Source organism: Lynx rufus, unplaced genomic scaffold (assembly GCF_022079265.1).
Source record: "Lynx rufus isolate CCGP_SWC_20201006 ecotype Redwood Valley unplaced genomic scaffold, mLynRuf1.p SCAF_30, whole genome shotgun sequence".
Lineage (NCBI taxonomy): Eukaryota > Metazoa > Chordata > Mammalia > Carnivora > Felidae > Lynx > Lynx rufus.
The window spans coordinates 8,742,899-8,750,456 of record NW_025814846.1 but is presented as its reverse complement, the minus strand read 5'-3'; the positions used below and the strand labels follow the sequence as shown (position 1 = coordinate 8,750,456).

General features: G+C 34.7%; 1 pseudogene; it reads left to right on the top strand.

Annotated features, from left to right (window-relative positions):
* Nucleotides 1-1,026: 1,026 nt before the first annotated feature.
* The window catches only part of LOC124521556 (zinc finger protein RFP-like), a 40,663-nt pseudogene continuing 34,131 nt past the window's right edge, over nt 1,027-7,558 (top strand).

The window sequence follows — 7,558 nt, the reverse complement described above, 5'->3', positions numbered from 1 at the left end:
TAAAATAAACCAGAAGAAAAAATTCAGAAAGACCACAAATACATGAAGCCTAAAAGCACCCTACTAAGGAATGAATGGGTCAATCAGGATTTTGCAGAAGAAATTAAAAAATGCATGGAAACAAATGAAAATGTAAACACAATGGACCAAAACCTTGGGATTCAGCAAAGGTATTCATAAGAGGGAAGTTTATAGTAACAAAGGCATGGCTCAAGAAGCAAGAAAAATCCTAAATACACAACCTAATCTGACACCTAAAAGAGATAGAAAAAGAACAACAAATGAAGCCTAAAGCCATCAGAAGATCAACAATAAAGATCAGAGCAGAAATTTATGTTATAGAAACAAACAAACAAACAAACAAACAAAAGCCGGTAGAACAAGTCAATGAAACCAGGAGCTGGTTATTTGAAAAAAATTAATAACATTGGTAACCTCCTAACCAAACTTATCAAAAAAAAAAAGGACCTAAATACATAAAATCACAAATAAGAGAAGAAAACACAACCCACACCACAGAAATACAAACAATTATGAGAACATTATGGAAAATTATATGCCAATAAGTTGGGAACTCTTAAAGAAATGGATAAATTCCCATAAACATAAACCATCAAAACTGAAACAAAAGAAAACTTGAACAGACTGAAAACCAGCATAGAAATTGAATCAGTAAACAGAGATCAACCAACAACCAAAAATCCAGGGCCAAATGGTCACAGAGTAATTCTAACAAACATTTAAAGAAGAGTAAATATGTCTTGAGTGTAGGCTGTTCCCAGTCTCATCATCCTCCTTGAACAGCCATGGGGCTCCCAATGAAGGCAGAACCTTGTGCCCACTTGATGGGTTGCCTGGGCCCAGGGATGGTTAGCCAAAGTGGAGCCAGGGTGAGTGTCTTTGTTCTGGGCCAGGAAGCACAACCCTCTGCTGGATGGTTGCCCCAAGCTGGAGGAGTGTCATAGAGTTTGGTTCCACACAGAGGTGGGCACCAGAGCCCATGTCCTGCACCCCACAGGCCCACCCATGGCCTCCAGGAACAGGCCTACTGCTTACAGCAGGAGACCACCTGCTCCATGTTTCTGTAACCAGATCACGATTCCCAACAGGGGCCACAACATCTGTTGCACATGCCTCACCTACTCTTAGGGTAAGGTGGAGACCAAAATGTGGTGTCCTCAGTGCCTGGAGATCTTCCTGCAATGGCACATGGGCTCAACCAGCACCAGGCGAGTATCACCCAGCTGGTGTAGTAACTGCTCTGCCAGCTGCTGTTAGGGCCTGAGGGCAATATGGGCATGTGCAAGAAGCACCACAAACCCCTGAAGCTGTACTACAAGGCGGACCAGATGTTCATCAGATGGTGTGAGACTGGTACCACCAGCACAGTGGCCACAATGTGCGGCCACTTGAGGAGGCAGTGGAGGACTTCAAGGAGCAAATAAGCTGGATCACCTGATAAGACTGAGAGACTTAAAGAGGTGTTAGACACAGGGGGAGAAAGCATGAGCTGAACTCTTGAGTCTGACACGTATGGAGAAGGAGATCATCTGGGAGTTTGAGAAGCTCTATCATTCTTTGGGGGGGCGTGAGTATTGCCTCTTGGCCTGTCTTGAGGAACTACATTTGTCTATCTACAACAGCATCAATGGCACCATCACCCAGTTGCCTTGCAACATCTCCCACATGAGTAGCCCGATTGTCCAGCTGGAAGGAAAGCAGCAGCACCACAACAGGGAGTTCCTGCAGGATATCAGGAATACATTGAGCAGAGCTGAAAGAATAAGGATCTCTTAACCTTGGATCACACCTTCAGATCTGCAAGATAAAATTTACATTTGTGCCCAAAAATGTCCGTTCTTGACCAAAAATCTGAAGCAGTTCACAGAAAAAAAATGCAGTCAGATATAGAGAAAATCTAAGAATTGAAAGAAGCTCAATTATACTCAGTGGAAGTGACTCTGGACCCAGACACAGCCTTTCCCAGCTTGATCCTCTCCTGCAGGAAGTGCAGTACCATTACCTCCAGCAGGACCTGCCCAACAACCCTGAGCAGTGACATCTGTTTCCATGTGTCTTGGGTTCTCCATGTTTCATTGCTGGCACATATAATTGGGAGGTAGAGTTGGGAGATAAATCAAAGTGGACCATAATTCAATGTGCAGAAAATGTGGAGTAACTTTGGCCATCCAAAAGAGATTATGGGCAGTGTCCTTGTGGACACAATTCTATGGGCAATTAAACTTTCACAAAGCAGGAACAATATCCGATGCAAAAAAAGACACTCTCTTAAACAAATAGTGTTGGGAAATCTGGAGAGAAAAATGCAAAAGAATAAAACTGACCACTTTCTTACACCATACACAAAAATAAATTCAAAATGGATAAAAAAGCCAATGTCAATCCTGAAACCATAAAAATCCAAGGGTAGATCACATCAGCCACAACATCTTTGACATCATAACATCTTTGACATCAGCCATAACAACTGTTTACTACATATGTCTCTGTATAAAAGGGAAACTAAAGCAAACAGAAACTATTGGGATGTCATCAAGATAAAAAGCTTTTGCACAGCAAAGAAAAAACTCAACAAAACAAAAAGACAACCTTTGGAATGGGAGAAGACATATGCAAATGATATATCTGATAACAAGTTAGTATTCAACATATATAAAAATCTTATGAAACCTAACACCTCCTCCACAAATAATCCAGTAAAATATAACAGAAAACATGAATAGACACTTTTCCAAAGAGGACATACAGATAGCCAATGGACACAGGAAAAGATGCTAAAAATCACTCATCATCAGAGAAATCTAAGTCAAAACTGAAATGAAATACCACCTTATACCTGTAAGAATGGCTGTAATTAACAACACATGAAACAACAGATGTTGGTGAGGATGAAGAGAAGGGAAACCTCTTATACTGTTGGTGGGAATGCAAGTGGTGCAGCCAGTCTGGATAAAATTATGGAGGTTCCTCAAAAACTTAAAAATAGAACGAACCTATGAACCAGCAATTGCACCACTAGGTATTTACCCACAGGGTAAAAAATACTGATTCAAAGAGATACATGCACCCCGATGTTTATAGCAGCATTGCCAACAATGGCCAAATTATGGAAAGATCCCAAATATCCATCGACTGATGAATGGATAAAGAAGGTGTGGTGTATACAAAGAATGGAATATTACTCACACATAAAAACCAGTGAAATCTTGCATTTACAATTACGTGGATGGAGCTAGAGACTATTATTGTAAGCATAATAAGTCAGTCAGAGAAAAACAAGTACCATATGATTTCATTCATATGTGGAGTTTAAGAAACACAACAACTGAACATAGGGAGAAAAAGAGAGAGAGGCAAACCATAAAAAGACAACTATAGAGAACAAACTGAGGGTTACTGGAGGGGAGGTCAGCGAATAAATGTTTTAAATGGGTGATGGGTATTAAGGAGGGTACTGGTTGTGATGAGAACTGGGTGTTGTATTTAGGTAATGAATCAATAAATTCAACATTTGAAATTAATATTATACTGTATGTTAACTAACTGGAATTTAAATAAAACCTGAAATTAAAAAAAATAAAAAACATGATTATTTCAAAAATGAAGAAATAGCATTTGACAAAGTACAACATCCATTCATGATAAAAACCCTGAACAATGTAGGGTTTGACAGAACAAACCTCAAAATAATAAGGGCCATATATGAAAAACTTATAGCTAATATCATATTCAATGAGGAAAACCTGAGAGCTTTTCCTCTATGTTCAGGAACAAGAGAATTATGTCCACTCTCACCACTGTTACTTAACATACTACTGGAAGTCCTAGCCACAACAGACAACTAAAATAAATAAAAGGCATACAGATTGGCAAGGAAAAAGTCAAACTATTTGCAGATGACATGATACTGTATACAGAAAATCCCAAAAGATTCCACCAAAAATCTGCCAAGACTGATACATGATTTCAGTAAAGTTGCAGGATAAAAAGTCAACATACAAAAACCTGTTGCATTTCTATATAAGAATAATGAAGCAGCAGAAAGAGAAATTAAGGAATGAATCGTATTTACAATTGCACAAAAGATACCCATAAGATACCTAATAACAAACTTAACCAAAGAAGTGAATGATCTGTACTCTGAAAACTATAGAACTGATTAAACAAAATAAAGAGGACACAAGGAACTGGAAAGACATTCCATGCTCATGGATTGGAAGAACAAATATTGTTAAAATGTCTATATTACCCAAAGCAATCTATAAATTTAATTCCATTTCCACCATCTCTATTTTTCATAGAGCTACAAAAAAATCATAAAATTTGTATTGGACCACAAAAGACCAGAATTGACAAGGAGACTTTTAAAAAGAAAACCAAAGCTGGAGACATCACAATCCCAAACTTCAAGTTATATTACAAAGCTGTAATGATCAAAATAGTATGGTACCAGCACCAACACAAACACATAGATCAATAGAACAGAAGAGAAAACCCAGAAATGAACCCATAACTATATGGTCAATTATCTTTTGTCAGAGCAGGAAAAAAGTATGCAATGGAAAAAAGACAGTTCCTTTAACAAATAATGTTGGGAAAACTAGATGAAAACATGCAAAAGAATGACATTGGGCCACTTTCTTCCATCATACACAAAAATGAATTCAGAATGTATTAAAGATCAAAATGTGACACCTGAAATCATAAAAATCCCAGATAAGAACACAGGTAGTAACCACTTTGACTTTGGCCGTAGCAACTTATTTCTAGGTATATCTCCCGAGGCTAAGGGGAAAAAAATTCACTATTGAGAATTCATCAAAACAAAAATATTCTGCACAGCAAAGGAAACAATAAACAAAACTAAAACACAATTTACAGAATACTAGAAGATATTTGCGAATGACATGTCTGATAAAGGGTTACTATCCAAAATATATAATGAGCTTATAAGATGTAAACCTCCCAATAATCTAATTTAAAAATGGGCAGAAGACATGAATAGACATTTTTCCAAAGTAGACATACAGATGGCTGACAGACACAAGAGAAGATGCTCAACATCACTGATCGCCACAGAAATTCCAATCAAAATTACAATAAGATATCACCTCACACTGACAGAATGGCTAAAATCAACAACACAAGAAAAAACAGGCATTAGCGAGGAGAAAGAAGTAGACTCTTGCACTGTTGGTGACAATGCAAAATAGTACAACCACTCAAGAAAAGACTATGGACGTTCCTCACGAAGTTAAAAATAGAACTACTGTATGTTCCAGCAATTGCACTACTAGGTACCCAAAGAATACAAAAATACTAATTCAAATGGATACATGCACACCAATGTTTATAGCAGTATTACCTATGATAGCCAAATTATGTAAGCAGTCCAAGTATCCATTGACTGATGTATAAAGATGTGATATATGTATACAATGAAATATTTTTCAGCCATAAAATAATCAAATGTTGTCATTTCCAACAATGTAGATGGAACATAGAGAGTATTATGCTAAGTGAAATAAGTCAGAGAAAGACAAATACTATGTGATTTCACTCATATGGGGAATTTGTGAAACAAAACTATTAAGCAAAAGATGAAAAAAAAGAGGGAGATGCAAACCAAGAAACATACTCTTAATTAGAGAATAAACTGATGGTTACTAGAATGCAGGTGTGTGGGGATGGGGGGGATAAAGAGGTCATTGGGTTGAGGAGTGCACTTGTCTTGAGCACCAGGTGTTGTATGGATGTATTTAATTACTATATTGTACACATTAAACTAATATTACACTATAGTAACTAACTAGATTTATATATATATTATATATATATATTATATATTATATATATTAAAGACATATATATCTATATAATATATATAGATTATATTATATATTATTATATATCCAGATTATATGTATTGTATTATATATATTATATTTTATATATATTATATATCCAGATTATATAATATATATAGATTATATATAATATATTATATATATTAAATATATATATTATATATATTATATATATTAAATAGATATATTAAAAGAAGAGAAAATGGAATTAAAAAGATACAAGAGAAAATATCTACTTACAAAAAGATAGTAATAGAGGGACTTAGAACAAAAAAAGATATGCAACATAAAGAGAACAAAAAGCAAAGTGACAGGGTTAAATTCCTTCATATCAGTAATAACATTAAATGTAAATTGGTCTAAAATCCGTAATTTAAACTCAGATATGCTGGAATGAATTTAAATATATTTGGTTCAACAGAGACTCACTTTACATTCAAAGGCAAATTGGCTGAAAGTATGGAATGGAAATTATTCCATGCTAACAGTAAACTAAAGAGAGCTGGATTGAATATACAGATATAAATATAAAATAGATTATATGTAAAATTGTTAAAAGAGATAAAATATATAATTCTATAATAATTAAGGGGACAATCCCTCCAAAACTGTAATAATTATAAACATGTAAGCACTTAACGACAGAGATCCAAAATACATGAAGCCAAAAGTAAAAGAAGAAAAGATGAAATAGACATATATTTCAACAGTGTACATGAAACACTCTTAAGAACAAGGCATATGTTAGGAAACAAAACAATTATCAATAAATTTAAAATTGTTGAAATCATGGAATGTACTCTGAGTACATGGACTGTAACTAGAGAGAAATCATCAAAGTAGATTTAGAAAATCAAAAATGAATGAAACTTAGAAACACATTTCCTTGAATAGGTCTAAGAAGAAATCACAGGGAGATTTAGAAAATATTTTGAATAGAAAATTAAAATGCAGCAAACTAAAACTTAAGAAATGCATTAAAAGCAGTGTGAAGAAGAAAATTTATACCCCTAATTATCTAGATTATCAAATAAAAATCTCAAATCAATAACACCAAAATACACACACACACACACACACACACACAAAACAACTAAAATAAAAGAAGGAAGGAAACATAAAGAGTGAAGAGGAAAGGAAATAATGAAGTTACTATAAAAATAAACAAAATTGAGAATATAAGCACAATAGAAGAAATTTAAAAAAACTACAAGTTGGTTTCTTGATTTTTTTTTTTGAAATTGGCAAAATTTACAGCTTTGGTTAGGTTTATTCCTAGGTATTTTATGGTTCTTGGTGCGATTGTAATGGGATCAATTTCTTGATTTCTCTTTCTGCTGCTTCATTATTGGTGTATAGAAATGCAAACGATTTCTGTACATTGAATTTGTATCCTGCAACTTTGCTGAATTCATGAATGAGATATAGTGGCTTTTTGATGGAGTCTTTCAGGTTTTCCATAAAGTATCATGTCATCTGTGAAAAGTGAAAGTTTGACTTCTTTGCCAATTTAGACGCCTTTTATTTCATTTTTGGTTTCTGCTGAGATCTGTATGATGAAAACTATAGAAAACTTATGGAGAAAATTGAAGAAGACACAAAGAAATGGAAAAATATTCCATTCTCATAAATTGGAAGAACAAATATTGTCAAAATGTCAATACTACCCA